The sequence below is a fragment of the Scyliorhinus canicula genome, chromosome 8 (assembly GCF_902713615.1).
Source record: "Scyliorhinus canicula chromosome 8, sScyCan1.1, whole genome shotgun sequence".
Taxonomy (NCBI): Eukaryota; Metazoa; Chordata; class Chondrichthyes; order Carcharhiniformes; family Scyliorhinidae; genus Scyliorhinus; species Scyliorhinus canicula.
In genome coordinates, this window is record NC_052153.1 from 88,905,911 (window position 1) to 88,924,828 (window position 18,918).

Here is an 18,918-nt window from a genome sequence, read left to right on the forward strand (position 1 = left end):
CCTCTGTTATCCTTTACCTGGGCTATTTCCCTCGAAACTGGCTGATTTCTCAGCTGGTGTGCCAGCAGGCGGCAAACCTTGTCTCCATGCTCAGAAAAGGCCCTCCATGTCTGGCGGAGTTGGTGCACTGCTTTCCTGTTGGATAGCAGGTTAAAGTCCACTTGTAGCTTTTTCCTCTCCGTCAGAAGCTCTATGGTCGGGTTCTTGGAGTACCACCTGTCGACCTCCAGAATGGAGTCGATCAGTTGTTGCCTAGCGGCACTCTCTTCCCTATCTCTGCAATAATTCCTCCCCTATCCACAGCCTTTAGTGCCTCCCAGAATGTGGAAGGTGAAACTTCCCCATTCTGGTTGTTAGTAGCATAACCATCTATGGCCTGTATATATTCTGGAAGAAGACCTTGATGGCCAAGTAGGTCGTGTCCACCCTCCTTGTGGGATGTTGGACTGGCTCATCTCCAACCTCACATCCATCAGATGCGGAACATGGTCGTAGATTACAATCGCTGACTATCTCTGGAAGCAGCGATTTCCCCTCTACAAAGAATCAATGTGGGTATAGACCCGAGTACTGGCAAGAAAATTGAGAATTCCTTCTCACCTGGGTGCATTAACCACCATGTGTCCACTGCCCCCATCTGTTCCATAAACATTCCCAATTCCCTAGCCATGCATGTCGTTTTCCCCGTTCTGGGGTTCAACGTGTCTGTCCGTGGATCCCATACATAGTTCAAGTAATCCCCCAATATCAGTCAATGTGTTTCTATGGTGGGGATTTCTGCCATGGTCTTCTTTACAAATTCCGTGCCATCCCAGTTGGGAGCATACACATTCACCAGGACTGCCGGTGCCCCATCCAGGACACTGCTGACCATGATGCACTGCCCCCCCCCCCCGATCTGTAACCACCACCGTCGCCGTAAATATCATCCTCTTATCAGTATGGCTACCTCTCCAGATCTCGTCCCGTAGCAGGAATAGTAGGTCTGTCCCACCCAGCCCTTCCTTACCCGCAGTCAGTTCCTTAGGTGTGTCGCTTGAAGGAAGACTATGTTGGCTTTCATACCTTTCAGGTGGGCGAAGACTCTGAATCTTTTCACCAGCCGTTAAGTCCCTTGACGTTCCAGATAACTATCCTGATAGTTTTTCTCCCCCCCACCCCTTCCTGAGGGATCAACCAGACTTACCTAGTGGATGTGCCCCTGCAATCCGGGGTTTCCTTTTGTTAGGAGGCCATCCAAAATGGCTGTGGTCGCCACACTCACCATGAGTTCGGCCCCCTGCACTCTGGGGTTTCCCTTTGTCCAGTGGCCACCCAACATGGCCACCACTGTATGTATGCTATGTGGGTGAGCCCCTGCAATCCAGGGTTTCCCTTTAAGGACCCTCCAAAGTCGCTGCCTGTGGTGCGATCTTGTTCCACATTTCCAAGAGTGGCCTGCTGAAGCCAGTCTAGAGCCCTTCCCCACTTGTCGTTTTGTTCCCCCTGTGGTTTTGTTTCCCCCCCTACTCCTTGCTGAATCCCTTACACCCCCACCGTATCCCCCCCTCTTCTGTCTCCCCCCTCTGCCTCCCCCCAATGCTGTGTCCTCCCCACCCCCTCAGACCCCCTCCTACACTCACTCTGCTGGTGTCCCTACTATTTCCTCCTCACCCTCTCCTGTGCTCTGCTGCCCTCAACCCCCCCTTCCTTTGAGCTGGCTCCCTTGATCACAGTGAGGCGATGCAGTCCCACGCAAAATTGCCCATTTGTTTCCTCCCCTCTGTGTATTTTTCCCCACTGCCTCTCTCGCTGCCTGGCCAAATCGTTCTTACTGACAAACTCATCCACCTCGGCAGGGGCAATAAAATAATGTTCTTTGCACTGGTATGTTACCCAGAGTCTGGAATACCATCCTGAATCTGAAGTTGTTTTTATACAGGTGGACTTTGCATGGTTTTAAAGTACCCAATTATTTTTTTCCAATTATGGGTCAATTTAGCACGGCCAATTCACCTACCAGGCGCATCTTTAGATTGTGGGGTGAGACCCACACAGACATGGGGAGAATGTGAAATCTCCACATGGACAATGACCTGGGGCCAGGATCAAACCCGGTTCCTCGGCACCATGAGGCAGCAGTGCTAACCGCTGCACCAACGTGCCACCCTGACTTTGCTTGGTTACGTTTGCCCCTGCACTTTGCCAGGTTTGCCCCAATCTCTTCATACACTCTGATTTTATGTCCCTCCCAGTTGCATGCCTTCATCTTCGAGTGCAGCGAAGGATCCTTTCCAGTTCTGGTATTTACGCAGCTTGGCAATTATCACTCTCGGCTGCTCCCCAGCCCTGGGCTTTGGTCGGATTAATCTGTGAGCCCTTGATGTTACCCTTCATCACTTTTAATTCCTGGTTAGAAACATCTTCCACTCATCGCCTGGTGGGGGGGAAGCTCGCTTTCCGAGCTGCCAGTCTCCCCCGCTCGAGGGTGGATGGGGACTACTTGTCTCGTGGGTCTGCTGGCCCGCTTGCTTGTTGCTCCTGTCTTTTGCCCCAATTCCTAGTGTCCATGTGGCCTCAAGAGCTGCTGCTTCCTGGTATTTCTGACGTCCGTGCTATTATTGAGGGTGCTGGGACGTCTGAGTCCAATTTTGTGGGTTAAATTCAGCCGGAAGTGCCCATTTTGTTGTGTTGTGGAGGAGGACCACCTGATGTGCAGCACATTCCCATCACAGGAAGTCCCACAGATGTCAATTTTCAGCCAATTCAATTCATTCCATGTGATATCAAAAAACAGCTGAAGTCCCTGAGTAAAGGCAAAGGCTATAGGCCCTGACAACATTCGGCAATAGTACTGAAAACTTGTGTTTCAGAACTAGCCACGCCCTTAGCTAAGCTGTTGTAGAAATGCTAAAATACTGGCATCTATTTGGCAATATGGAAAATTGTCCAGGTATGTCCAGTCCACAAAAAGCAGGACAAGTCTATCCTGACCAATTATCAGCCCATCTACTTTAGACCACCAGCTAATTAATAGAAGATTTCATCGACTGCTAAAAAGCAGCACTAACCTACTCATTGACTCTCAGCTTGGATTCTGCCAGGACCCAAGATGAGAGTGGCTGTTGTTGACATTAAGGCAGCATTTGATGGAGTATGGCAGCAAAAGGCCCGAGCAAAACTGGAGTCAATGTGGATTAGCAGAAAAGTTCTCCACTGGTTAGAGTCATACCTATCTCAAAAGATAATTGTTGTGGTTGCTGGAGGTTAATCATCTCAGGACCAGGAGTTCTTTAGGGTAGTGTTGTGGCCCAACCATCTTCAGCTGCTTCAACAATTATCTATTTTCCATGCGAGGATCAGAAATGGGGATATCTGCTGATGATTGCACAATGTTCAGCACCATTTGCGGCGCCTCAGATAATGAAGAAGTCCTTGTCCAAATGCAACAAGACCGGGACAATGTTGAGGCTTGGGCTGATAAGTGGCAATTACCATTTGCACAACACAAGTGCCAGCCAATGGCCATCTCCAACAAGTGGGAATTTAACCATCTCCCCATGACATTGAATGACAGTACCATAACTAAATTCCCCTACTATCAATATCCTGAGGGTTACCATTCACCAGAAACTTAACTGGATGAGCCATCTAAATATTGTGGCTACAGGAATAAATAAGACGCTGCAAATTCTATGGTGAGTACCTCACCTCCTGACTCCCTACCTTGTTCACCATCTACAAGGCACAGATCAGGAGTGTGATAGAATACTCTCCATGTGCCTTGATGTGCTCAGCTCCCAACAACCCCCAAGAAGATACACACCATCCAGGACCAAGCAACTAATTTGATTGACACACATTCCACCACCTTCAACATTTACTCCCTCCACCTCCAATGTGCAGTGACATCAGTGTTTACTATCTCCAAGATGCACTGCAGTAAATCACCAAGAGTCCTTAGACAGCACCTTCCAAACCCTGTACCACGTGGAAGGACAAATGCAACAGAGGCATAGGAACACCACTACCTGCAAGTTCCTCTCCAAATCACACACCATGTTGAATTTGAACTTTATCGCCATTCCTTTGCCTCTATTCCTAAAACCACTGTGTGTATATCTATACCAAATGGTCTGTAGTGGTTGAAGAAGGTGGTTCCACATCACCTTCCTAAGGGCACCTAGGGATGGGCAATAAATGCTGAGTGAGCCAGCAATGCCATATCCCATGAATGAATCAATAAAATAAACACTGCATGCTAACCTTCTGTGCTCCAAACCAAAACGGAAGCAAACAAATCAAATATTGCCATATTGTAACCTTTTATTCAACCTTTGAACAGGATTGCTGAAAACGTGTGCTTAGAATTCACTTTTATTATTGCTCACTAATTGATGAATAATCTTTCAAAGATGATAGCAGAACAAGAACATTGACTTGTTCATCAACACCGCATAGCCAAGACCATGTTCTATCAGAAAATTCGTCAACATAAACATTTTTCTTCCTGTACTAATAAATAAACTTAGTTGAACAGCACAATAATAAAACAGTAATATTAGAGCTATCAGAAGTAATCTATTTCTTGAATGTGCAATAATGTAATCAGCCTTCAATTCTGGCTATTGTAAAGCAATCTCAGTTACTTTGGCAACCCTCAACCTATTAGTTTTCTAATTATAGATTATTCATGTCTCAGATTAGATTGATACTTGGAAAAAGTGTTTGTTTTGTACCTATCTGTCCACCAATTGTTTATCCAAATAAATACTTCAAAATAGTTCTAAATATCATAAAAATCGTACTAAATAAGACATCCCATTGACTTCATTATACCTGTTAACAACGCAAAACACTTAGAAAGAACATTCCACTAAGAATAATCCTGTGTTTACAAAGGAATACCAAACAAGAAACATTAATATCCCAGGTCATTGTATAAGAACCATATATAAGACTCTCCTGTGACATATCCAAAAGGGCAAAGACGCTGTCAGATGTACTGCTGAGAAATATAGATCAGAAAATCCCAGGCTGAATTCCTATTTTGTACAGTTAGTCAATCTTAGCAAGGAAAGAAGCACAGTTGGAGCAGTATAATTGAAGTCAGTGCCTTTGCATCCACCTGCTCCTACTTGTAATGACTCCTACCAGGAGATCTGCTATCATGGTATACCTCTCCTGTTTGTCTCGTGCCTTCCTCACACATCCACTGTAGCCCATCTGCAACTACTCTGTCACGTTCATCATCCAACTATGCCTAAGTCAATCCGTCTTTCTGCTGTCCTCCATGTGGTGTTATGCGCATAGGCACAACTATGTATAACTGTACATAGTTGTACCAATATATATATTTCTATGTAACAGCACTAGTGTACATAGCCACTGACCAATACATGCAGGGACAAAGAACAAAAAAAAGTACAGCACAGGAACAGGCAATTCCGCCCTCCAAACCTGCACCGACCATGCTGCCCATCTAAATTAAAATCTTTTACACTTCCGGAGTCCATATCCCTCTATTCCCATCCTATTCATGTATTTATCAAGATGCCCCTTAAACATCACTATCGTCCTGCTTCCACCACCCCCTCTGGTAGCGAGTTCCAGGCACCCACTACCCTCTGTGTAAAAAAACTTGCCTCGTACATCTCCTCTAAATCTTGCCCCTCGCACCTTAAACCTGTACCCCTAGTAATTGACCCCTCCACCCTGGGAAAAAAATCTCTGACCATCCATTCTGTCTATGCCCCTCATAATTTTGTAGACCTCTATCAGGTCACCCCTCAACCTCCGTCGTTCCAGTGAGAACAAACCGAGTTTATTCAACCTCTCCTTATAGCTAATGCCCTCCATACCAGGCAACATCCTGGTAAATCTCTTCTGTGCCCTCTCTAAAGCCTCCACATTCTTCAGGTAGTGTGGCGACCAGAATTGAACACTATACTCCAAGTGTGGCCTAACTAAGGTTCTATACAGCTGCAACATGACTTGCCAATTTTTATACTCAATGCCTTGGCCAATGAAGGCAAGCATGCCATATGCCTTCTTGACTACTTTCTCCACCTGTGTTGCCCCTTTCAGTGACCTGTGGACCTGTACACCTAGATCTCTCTGACTGTCAATACTCTTGAGGGTTCCAACATTCACTGTATATTCCCTACCTGTATTAGACCTTCCAAAATGCATGACCTCACATTTGTCCGGATTAAACTCTATCTGCCATCTCTCTGCCCAAGTCTCCAAATAATCTAAATCCTGCTGTATCCTCTGACAGTCCTCATCGCTATCCGCAATTCCACCAACCTTTGTGTCGTCCGCAAACGTACTAATCAGACCAGTTACATTTTTCTCCAAATCATTTATATATACTACGAACAGCAAAGGTACCAGCACTGATCCCTGCGGAACTACACTAGTGACAGCCCTCCAATCAAAAAAGCACCCTTCCATTGCTACTCTCTGCCTTCTATGACCTAGCCAGTTCTGTATCCATCTTGCCAGCTCACCTCTGATCCCGTATGACTTCACCTTTTGTACCAGACTGCCATGAGGGACCTTGTCAAAGGCCTTAGCGAAGTCCATATAGACAACTTCCACTGCCCTACCTGCATTAATCATCTTTGTGACCTCCTCGAACTACACTATCATGTTAGTGAGACACAACTTCCCCTTCACAAAACCATGCTGCCTCTCGCTAATACGACCACTTGCTTCCAAATGGGAGTAGATCCTGTCTCGAAGAATTCTCTCCAGTAATTTCCCTACTACTGACGTAAGGCTCACCGGCCTGTAGTTCCCTGGATTATCCTTGCCACCCTTCTTGAACAAAGGAACAACGTTGGCTATTCTCCAGTCCTCCGGGACATCACCTGAAGACAGTGAGGATCCAAAGATTTCTGTCAAGGCCTCAGCAATTGCCTCTCTTCTGACCTTCAGTATTCTGGGGACTTATCCACCTTAATATTTTTCAAGACACCCAACACCTCGTCTTTCTGGATCTCAATGTGACCCAGGCTATCTACACACCCTTCTCCAGACTCAACATCCACCAATTCCTTCTCTTTGGTAATACTAATGCAAAGTATTCATTTAGTACCTCGCCCATTTCCTCTGGCTCCACACATAGATTTCCTCCCCTGTCCTTCAGTGGGCCAACCCTTTCCCTGGCTACCCTCTTGCTTTTTATGTACATGTAAAAAGCCTTGGGATTTTTAGCCCTCCTGACTCCTTGCTTACGTTCCTTCCTACTTTCCTTATATTCCACACAGGCTTCGTCTGTTCCCAGCCTTCTAGCCCTGACAAATGCCTCCTTTTTCTTTTTGACAAGGCCTACAATATCTCACGTTATCCAAGGATCGTGAAATTTGCCATATTTATCATTCTTCCTCACAGGAACATGCCGGTCCGGAATTACTTTCAACTGACATTTAAAATCCTCCCACATGTCAGATGATGATTTACCCTCAAACATCCGCCGCCAATCTATGTTCTTCAGTTCCCGCCTAATATTGTTATAATTAGCCTTCCCCCAATTTAACACATTCACCCTAGGACCACTCTTATCCTTGTCCACCAGCACTTTAAAACTTACTGAATTGTGGTCACTGTTATGACCTCCCACCAGCAGGTGGAACCAGATATCCATACAGACATATATATTCCGGGGACAGACAAGACATGTGCATTTGGTGGTAGGATGGACCAGGGGACAACTTCACATTAATGTAGACAGAATTGTTTGTTCATAGAAATGCATGGTTACCATCCAGCGTGTCAAGAATAAATACTTATAGCAATCATTTTGTAAAAATTTAGAGTACCCAATTAATTTTTTCCAATTAAGGGGCAATTTAGCATGGCCAATCCACCTGCCTGCACATCTTTTTGCGTTGTGGGAGTAAAACTCACGCAGACACGGGGAGAATGTGCAAACTCCACATGGACAGTGACCCGGGGCCAGGATCGAACCCGGGGCCAGGATCGAACCCGGATCCTCAGGGCCATAGGGAGCAGTACTAACTACTACGCCGCCTTGCTGCCCTATACTGATGGGTGGCATGGTAGCACAGTGATTAGCACTGTCACTTCACAGCGCCAGGGTCCCAGGTTCGACTCCCGACTTGGGTCACTGCCTGTGTGGAGTCTGCACGTGCTCCCCGTGTCTGCGTGCGTTTCTTTCAGATGCTCCGGTTTCCTCCCACAAGTCCCAAAATGCATGTTGTTAGGTAATTTGGACATTCTGAATTCTCCCTCAGTGCACCCGAACAGCGCCGGAATGTGGCAAATAGGGGCTTTTCACAGTAACATTATTGCAGTATTAATGTAAGCCTACTTGTGATAATAAAGATTATTATTATAGCAGTCATATCTTTGTGTTCTATATGTGCCTTCATGATAAGGAAAGCAATCGAACACAACACTCCACTTTGTCACCAGGAAGAAATCTCTGTAGCTTTTCAGCTTTTGATGAAATGATCGAAACACTGACATTTTCTTTTCTGGATGTCACTTTTTAAGAGTTCATTTTGCTTTTGCAAATTTCAAGCATCTTTTCATTTGTCTTATGGTCTGTATATGGAATTTTAAGTCTCTAGTTTAGGAAAGAGAAAATTCAGCCATGTTTTCCACTTGTGATCAATTATCTTCTTCTTGTTGCTGGAAATTGTAATTCAAAAAAGTGTGATTCTTTTTCATATCTTGGGGACAAACATGGTCTAAATTGATACTTGATGAATGGCCTCATGGGCAAAGAATTACCTATGGAACCTGATGTCAGTGACTGCCCTTGACATCAAGGGGACATTTGACCAAGTATGGCGTCAATGAACCCCGGCAAAACTGAAGGCAATGGGAATCAGGGGGCAACTCTCCGCTTGTTGGAGTCATATCTAGCACAATGTAAGGTAGTTGTGGTTGTTGGAGGTCAAACATCTCAGCTCAACGAAATCACTGCAGGAGTTGTTCAGGGTAGTGTCCTAATCTCACCACCTTCAGCTTCTTCATTCCTTCTGCCCTTCCATCCATCATAAGGTCAGAAGTGGGGATGTTTACAGATGATTGAACAATATTCAGCACCTTTTGCAACCCCCTAGATACTGAAGCACTCAATGTCCAAATGCACCAAGCCGTGGACAATATCCAGGCTTTAGCTGACAAGTGCAATGTAACTTTCATGTCACACAAGTGCCAGGCAATTACCATAACCAACAAGACGGAATCTAACCATCACCCCTTGACATTTAATGGCATTACAATCACAAAATCCCCCACTATTAACATCCTGGGGGTTATTATTACAATTCCAGACCAGACCCCAACAGTGGCTCAGATACTGGACTGAAACCCCAATATTTCATTTTATTTTTGCAAGACAGTGCAGGAAGAATACTTTGCTCCATAAGTGATTGCACAAAGAAATACGATTTGGTATTTTAAAACAAAACTTTAATATATTATTTTTAAAATTTAGAGTACCCAATTAGTTTTTTTGCCAATTAAGGGGCAATTTAGCATGGCCAATCCATCTAGCCTGCACATCTTTGGGTTGTGGGGGTGAAACTCACGCAGTCACGGGGAGAATGTGCAAACTCCACATGGACAGTGACCCAGGGCCGGGATTCGAACCCGGGTCCTCGGCGCCGTAAGCAGCAATGCTAACCATTGTGCCACGTGCCGCTCCCAAAACTTCAATATTAATATAATATTAAATGCTTTAATAACACACCCAAAAATAGTTTACAATTACCCTTTGAATAAACTACTCGATACAGTAAATACAATACAATTAATTACTATCTCTATTCCCAATTGAACAACAAGAAAGAAAAACATACCGCCCTCAATCCATTTCACATCTCAATGGCACAGATTAATACTTGCTTTTCAGAACAGATTTGGCTTCTGTTAGAATCCCTACAGACTCTGGCTGAATGTCTTCAAAACTGCTTCAACTGGTTTGTTTCAGCTTTCCCCTTGTCCTCAGACATGTCTGCTCTGCTTTAAACACTATCACTCTTTTTGAACTATCCTTTTTGGAGAAAAAGAGCTTACTTGTGGCCTAAAAAGGGTGGCTAGATTAGAACTCAACTCAAATAGATTTCTCAAAATGTCTGAATACCTTAGTTCCACCCAGCAATGACTTCATCTCTCCAAGCTGAAAACAAATTAACACTCCAGGCTGAAAACACATTAACTCCCGAGCGGCTCCCCCTCGTCAAACAACATTACATTATCCCAGGCTGTTTTTACTCTGGTCAATTTTTCCACTTGGCTCCTTAAAGCTTTCTGGTTTTGCAAATCAAGATTCTTTTTTTTTTTAAACATGATTTCTGCAGTCAAACACACTCTAACCCCAGGTTTTTAACTCTTAAATTGCCAAATGGTTTCAATTCAATATACCTAAAATCCTGCATTCTTCACACCATTGACCACAAACTGAACTGGACCAGCCATATAAATATTGTGGCAACACAAGCAGGTCTGAGGCTAGGAATCCTGTGACAAGTAACTCACTTCCTGACTCCTCAAAGCCTGTTCACTATCCAAAAGGCCCAATTCAAGAGTGAGATGGAATACTGTCTGCTTGTCTGGCTGAGTGCAGCCCCAACAACACTTAAAAAAACTTGGCACCATTGAGGACAAAGCAGCCTGCGTGTTTGGCACTCCATCCACAAACATCAACTTCCTTCAGCACCAATGCACAGTGGCAAAAGTATGAACCATCTACAAAATGCACCAGATGAACTCAACAAGACTTGTTAGACAGCATTTTCCAAACTGATGGCCACTACGCTCCAGGAGGACAACGGCATAAACACCTGGAAACACCGCCACCTGGAGATTCTCCTCCAAGCTAATCACCATCCTGACTTTGAAATTTACTTTTCCTTCACTATTGCTGGGTCACAATCATGGTACTCACAACATAACAGCACAGTGGCTGTACCTATGCAACAATGACTGTAGCAGTTTCAGAAGGCAGCTCACTGCCACCTTCTCAAGGGCAATTAGGGATTGGGCAATAAATGCTGATCCAGCCAGCAATGCCCAAATCCTATGAATTAATTTTTGAAAACTTTTAGGAGATAAGGAGAAAATTGGTCTGCAGAACAACCTAAATGCCACAAAACCAAAACATATATAATTCAAAATTGGGGTTGACAGCTGTTTATATTTGATATACGGCACAGCAACATGCCATTTGGCCAAACCAGTCTGTGCTGGCACTTATGCTCCATTTGAAATTCAAATAATTGGCAGTCAAGTTGTACGAGGCCCCTGGGGATGAGACACTATAATATGATAGACTTTTTTGTCAAGGTGGCGAGTGATGTTGTTGATTCTGAGACTGGGGTCCTGAACCTAAAGAAAGGAAACTAAGATGATATGAGGTGCGTGCTGCTATGGTGGATTGGGAAATATTACTTAAAGGGATGATGGTGGATAAGCAATGGCAAACATTCAAAGAGCACATGGGTGAACTCCAACAATTATTCATTCCTGCCTGGCGTAAAAATAAAGCGGGAAGGATGGCCAAACCATGGTTTACAAGAGAAATTAGATTAGTATTAGATTAGGATGAGACATACAAAGGGATTGATTAAGAAGGGGAAATAGAGTACAAGAATAATGTTGTGGGGAACATAAAACTGACTAAAAGTTTCTATAACTATGTGAAGAGAAAAACATTGGCGAAGACAAATGTTGGTCCTGTACAGTCAGAAACAGGGGAATTTATAATGTGGAATAAAGAAATGGGTGACCAACTAAATGTATACTTTGGTTCTGTCTTCACAAAGGTGGACATAAATAACATACCTGAAATGTTGGAGAATACAGGGTTTAGTGAGAGGGAGGAACTGAACACAAATCAGTATTAGTAGGGAAATGGTGTTGGGAAAAGTGATGGGATTGAATAATAATCTTTATTAGTGTCACAAGTAGGCTTACATTACACTGCAATGTAAGCAAATTTACAGATGGCACAAAGTTGTGTGGGAGGCTGAGCTGTGAGGAGGATGCAGAAGTACTTCAATGTGTTTTGGACAAGTTGAGTGAGATGACAAATGCATGGCAGATGCAGTTTAATGTGGATAAATATGAAGTTATCCATTTTAGTAGCAAAAACAGGAAAGCAGATTATTATCTGAATGGTTATAGATTGAGAAAGGGGAATGTGGAACAAGAATTGGCTGTCGTTATACACCAGTCACTGAAAGTAAGCATGCAAGTGCAGTAGGTGGTGAAGAAGGCAAATGGTATGTTGGAATTTATCCAAGGGGGTTCGAGTACAGGAGCAGTGATGTCTTGCTATTGTTACACAGGGCCTTAGTGAGACAACACCTGGAATATTGTGCGCAGTTTTCTTAACTGAGGAAGAATGTTCTTGCCATGGAGAGAGTGCAGTGAAGGTTTACCAGACTGATTCGTGGAATGGCGGAACTGACATATGAGGAGAGATTTAGTCAGTTAGGATATTTGTTGGAATTCAGAAGAATAGGAGGATCTCATAGAAACCTATAAAATTCTAACAGGACTGGACAAGGCAGATGCAGGAAGGATGTTCCCAATGGCAGGGAGGTCCAGACCCAGGGGTCACAGTCTAAGGATATGGGGTAAACAATTTAGAACTGAGATGATGAGAAATTTCTTCACCCCGGAGAGTGGTAAGCCTGTGGAATTCTCTACCACAGAAAGTACTTAAAGCCAAAATATTGTGTATTTTCAAGAAGGTGTTAGAAAAAGATCTTGGGGCTAAAAGGATCAAAGAATATGGAGGTAAGCGAGATAAGGTTACTGAGTTGGATCGTCAGCCATGATCATAATGAATGGCACAGCAGGCTCGAAGGGCCAAATGGTCTCCTGCTTCTATTCTCTATGTTTCTATGAAACTCCACCCAGCTGTTCTTTTCTATGTTTACCATTGTAACCACCTATTCCCTTTTACCTCAAAAGCTTGTTTAGCATCCCCTTAATGTGTCCACACTATTCACTTCAACCACCCCCATGGGAGTTTTACAATCTTACCACATTTTGGTATCTCCTAATGGCCCTCTATCCAGCACATTCTTTCATGTTTCATTGACAAGTTTGTAAAATATTTACAATTCTGTTTTATGTTCCTTGTTAAGTTAATTTCATAATTCCTCTTTGATTTCTAATTTTTTTAAAACGTCACTCCTCTGCAGTCTCTTCTTGAAAATCACTCATTAAAGGTATGATTGCCCACCTAAGAAACTCCATATTCCAGGTCATGGGTTCTGTGTGTTCTTACATGGCTGATGAGCCCAATTGTAGAGCCACATTTTGACCGCACACTTGTCAGGTCTTTCCAGGAGGTGGAATTGGTTCTTGGACTCTCGATTGCTGGTATTCCTTTCTCAGACTCCTTTTTGTAGAACTCATAGAATCATGGAACTTACAGTGCAGAAGAAGGTCATTTGGCCCATCGAGTCTGTACTGGCCCTTAGGAAAGAGTACCCCACTGACGCCCACACCTCCACCCTACTCCCATAACCCAGCAACCCTACCCAACCTTTTTGACACTGAGGGCAATTTATCATCGCCAATCCACCTAACCTGCACATCTTTGGACTGTGGTAGGAAATCAGGGCACCCGGAGGAAACCCATGCGCACATGGGGAGAACGTGCAGACTCCGCATAGACAGTGACCCAAGCCGGAATCAAACCTGGGACCCTGGAATCGTGAAGCAACTGTGCTAACCACTGTGCTACCGTGCTGTCCATCCGGGTCTCCCCTTGCCTTTCCTTGAAGAATTAGAGCCAGAGTCATAGAGTCATTGAGGTCTACAGCACAGAAAAGGCATCTAAGCCTGTCAAATGCAACCAACTAAGTATTTGAATTCCATTTTCCAGCACTTGGCCCATAGCCTTGTATGCCTTGGGATTGCAGGTGCACATCTAAATACTTCTTACATGTTATGAGGGTCTCTGCCTCCATGTATGATAGTGGGCTGTGATTAACGGCTTCCACAAAACAACCGTTAGTCTTGCTTCATTATCTTCTTTACTCTAAGTGCTGTAACCACAATGTTTACAAACATCGACTACATCAAAGAGAGTTAGGTGCTGTCAAATTCCAGATCAGCGCTTCAAAAACATTCAAGCATGAAGAGAAGTGACTGGAATGCACTTAACTCTCTTTGAGGAGTTTAAACACAGGTCACAGCTGTTCTCTTTCCAGGAATGGACACGTGGTGCTTCCAGTTGAATGTTACAGCTGTAAATTTCTGGGATGTGCCTTTAAGTAGCGGGTCTCTCGGGGGGTTCAGGATCCATGTGGGGGTTTCTCCCTGTTTTAGGGGATTCCTTTTGGGGGGTCTCCCTATTTAGGGGGTCCCTGTGGTGGGTCTCCATATTTAGGGGGTCCCTGCAGTGGGTCTCCCTATTTAGGGTGCCCTAGGGGGGTCTCCCTATTTAGGAAGTCCCTGGGGGGGTTCCCTCTATTTAGGGAGCCCTGGGGTGTGCAGGTCGGGTCACCCGGAAGGGAGAGGAACCCGAAAAATCCGGGGGTGGGGCCTGCCTTGTGAATGAAATGAAATGAAAATCGCTTATTGTCACGAGTAGGCTTCAATGAAGTTACTGTGAAAAGCCGCTAGTCGCCACATTCCGGCGCCTGTTCGGGGAGGCTGGTACGGGGGGTGTGGGGGTGGCCAGCTGTGGGACTTTGCTTTCAGGCCGCCCACTCAAAGTGGAGGCCTGATAGCAGGATTCCCGAGGGAATCCCAGTGGGAGCGCAAATCAGGAGCAATTCTCCTCCAGTGGGAGAACATTGGGCAGGATTCTCCGTCAGCCGGCGTCGAAATTGGGAAATGTGATTGGGCGGAGAATCGGTTCTGACGCCAAAATTGCGATGGGTGCCGATATGACGCCAAGTCACAATTATAATAATAATAATCGCTTATTGTCACAAGTAGGCTTCAAATGAAGTTACTGTAAAAAGCCCCTAGTCATCACATTCTGGCGCCTGAATGGGGAGGCCGGTACGGGAATTGAGCCCTACATTGTTCTGCATTGCAAGTCAGCTATTTAGCCCACTGTGCTAAACCAGCCCCTTCACCGGCATCTCGATAGTGGTGCCAATGCGTTCCAGAACGCATGTTCAGTAAACACCGTTTGCATCTCATTAGTGGGCATGACCTCGGACTCTCTGGGGCCTCCATGATTCTCCGACTCCAATAGCTTCACTTGTGCTGATAAAAATCATGAAACTGGCGTCATGGTTGATGAGGGAGTGAGAGAGGAGGTAGGACACAGAGGGGCGCAACTGTGGGCAGTCGGGCTGGCTGGGTGGGGGCCTGCCAGGGCCGATGGGGTGATGGGGGAATGGGTCGAGTGTTTGGGGTGACCCCCCATGGTACTGGGATGGTGCGCAGCAACAGACCGCCATTACCGCTGCCTGCAAGGCAACCATCGTGCTGCGCACCCCACTGACCACCCACCTTGGCCCCTGGTTCTGCAGAGTGACACCAGCTGTATGGGTGCCCCCACCCCCCAACCCTGCATCCCAGCTCCCACCCCCGAACCCCACTCTTTGCCCCACCTCCCATCACCCAACTGTCTGCCACCTGACGGCAGGGCATCACATGGGCCAGACAAGGGCAACGCCCACTGTAGCCCCTATGGGAACGCCGGGCAGGGCCATAGAGCACAGCGCTGGCAAGGGCAGTGCCAGCTGATGGTACCCCTGACATCAGGGATGGGTGCCAGGGCCAAAGGCCCCCAAGGTGCCGGGCACCGACGGGGGGTGGGAATGGGGGGGGGGGGGGGGGGGAACATGCAGGAGCTGAATCTGCAGTGTCAAATGCGGCCACTGTGTAGCTCGTTGGACCTGGTTTGGCATGGGGATACGCATCATGCTGACATGTCAGCCTTAAACCCCCAAGGGTGACCTTTCTCCTTGTCACCACAGCCCTGGGGGATGCACTGCGGCTGTACGAGCTGGAGCTGCGTGAGGAGGAGGAAGATGCAGCAATAGAGTATGAGCAGCAGAGCCTGTCGCAGAGGAACAGGAGGCAGCTGCCCATGATTGAGTGCCGGCTGCCCACCAGGCTGAGGAGGTGCAAAGGAGGCACCGCATAAGGCCTCGTGTGTATCAGTAGCACCTTTCATTCGAGGACCTGCCAGACCGGGCATGCCGAAGACTCTGGCTCAGCAGGGAGACTGTGCAACATACAGTCATTGCTCACCTGGCACTGCCGGGCATGGGGGAGGACACACGCTCCCGGTAACCGTCAAGGTGACGGTCGCCCTGAACCTTTACACCATGGTGTCTTTCCAGGCACCAAGTGGGGACCTGCCTCAGATCTCACAGAGCTCGGTGTACAGGAGCATCCGCGCCGCCACGGACACCCTGTATGCCCACTCAGCACAATATATCCACTTCAATGTGGACCAAGCTCACCAAAATGCCTGGGCGGCAGGGTTCGCTGCCATAGCCGACATGCCCTGGCTCCAGGGGGTGATCGATGGGACGCATGACCTACGGGCAAATGCAGATGACCGGCCGCTCTACACAAACCGAAAGGGTTCCACTCGATGATCATATGTGACCATCAAATATGCATCATGCACGTTTATGCCCGATACCCGGGCAGCGTGCACGATTCCTTCATCCTGGCACACTTGACATGTTCGAGACACCAGCCCCCCGGCTGAGGGTTTGGATCCTAGGTGACAAGGGCTATCCCATGTGGTCGTGGCTGATGACGCCTATCTGGAGGCCACAGACCGACGGCGCAATTCGCTACAGCGACCAGGGGTGTGATCGGGTGGTGCTTTGGCCTCCTGAAGATGTAGTTCAGATACCTGGATGAAGCTGAGAGGGCCATCGTGGCGGCTTGCTGCGTTCGCCATAACATTGTGCAGCAGAGGGGTGATCTGCTGGAGGAGGAGGATACGGGGGAGGAAAAAGATGGGCAGGACCTGGGGCCCAGGCAGGTATGGAAGGCCGCACAACGTGTGCCCAAAGCCGACACCCACGGGACACTCTGATCTGCTCCAGCTTCACCGACTGGGGGGTGGGGGGGGGGGGGGGCTGGCCACACCCCCTCAGTGATACGTGCCGCACCACAGGGTGCAGGCCCTGGGTTGGCAGTAACACTGGTCCATGGGATGGAGGTTGATGACATCCCACTCTGCGATGAGCACTGGTTATCCACATCATTTGAAAATGTCTGACTCCTGCCCACGGTAACACTTCCGACCGTCCACCTGGGTGATCCCTGCATGTGAGCTGGCCATTCCTTCACAAGGTCCACCCTGGGGAGACCAGCCCACCCACCCACAACAACTGCCCACTCCCCTCCCCACCCCCTCTCTGGACAGCCCAGACTAGTCCACCCCTCACACACATCTGACAGAGCACCGCGGCAGGTTGTAACAGTGGCAATAGGTGTTTAATGTGCACAGCCATTTACAGATATGTGCCTGAGCCCTTGTAACTAAACTATACCCTGCATCCATGCCAACTGAACTGGTGTCTAACTTTCTGCACTTACAGTCTGGTGGGTCCCCAGGCGACACACCGGGTGGATACAGCCTGCTGTAATCCCGCCCTGAAACCTGGGTCCCCTTTGGCGGCTGTCATCTGGGATCATGTCCCAGATGGCAGTCATAATATACACACAAGTATATGATGGTGCACAGACAGACATTGATTGACACACAGGATGACCAATGAACACACAGAACACAGCAGCCAATCACCAGACAGGACACGGCCACTATAAAGCCAGAGGGCACTAGTTTTCCCGCTCTCTCGGGATGCAGCCTCTGAGACAGTCAGAGCCCGTGAACAGCAACTAGAACAAACACCATGTGGTAGTAAGATAGTCTGGTCAGGTTAGCCTCAGGTCTCCAGCCAACGCAGCATAGTGTCAACCCACAGTTAAAGTATGTTTAATAGTTCAGAGTTCAATAAAATAGAGTTGCATTTCTTCAAGTGTTGGAAGCCTGTCTCTCTCACTGCTGCAGTAAACGCAGTCCTCGCAGACCCAGCATATCCAACACATCATGGTACCAGTGAGTCATGTTCGAGTTTGACAGACCTACCTTGAGATAGTCTGCCTTTGACCAGCGATCAGCCATCCGGTAATATGGACAGCATCCGCCCTCCCCTGCCGCTCCGCGTTGCCGGCAACCTCGGTGCCAACTGGAAGATTTTTAAGCAGAAGTTTCAGCTGTATCTTGAAGCCACCGACCTCGAAGCCGCATCAGATGCCAGGAAGATCGCTCTCTTCCTTTCTACAGCCGGAAAAAACGCTATCCACATTTTTAACTCCCTCACCTTTGCTGAAGGTGAGGACAAGACAAAGTTCAAAACAGTCCTGCTGAAGTTCGACAGCCACTGTGACATTGAAGTCAATGAGAGCTTTGAACGCTATGTGTTCCAGCAGAGGCTTCAGGGTAAGGATGAACCTTTTCAGTCCTTCTTAACCCATCTCCGTATCCTCACGCAGTCCTGCAACTATGGCTCCACTTCCGACTCCATGATCCGCGACAAGATCGTTTTCAGTGTCCAATCTGCTCCCCTTCGCCAGCAGCTCCTTAAAGCAAGGTAGTTCAACTTCACCATCATCATCGAGACCTGCGTCCTACATGAGCACACTAATAACCGGTACTCCCATATCAAGGCGGCAGAGACGGCGCGGCAAGACCCCCACGATGTGGAGCGGTGGCAGTCCATAAAACAGCTCCAGGGCCTGAGTCTGGATGAGGGCGGCCATTTCGCGCGCTTTTCCCGGGCTCCTGCGGATGCGCGCAACGACCGAGGGGACGGCAAGGCCGAGGACCAAAGTGTGCAGGTGCACACATCGTTCGACCGCACTGCGTATGCGCAGTGGCGCACGGAGCGTCCTGACACGTGCAACAGCTGTGGCTCCGCCCACTTAAAGCGGGAATGTCTGGCGAAA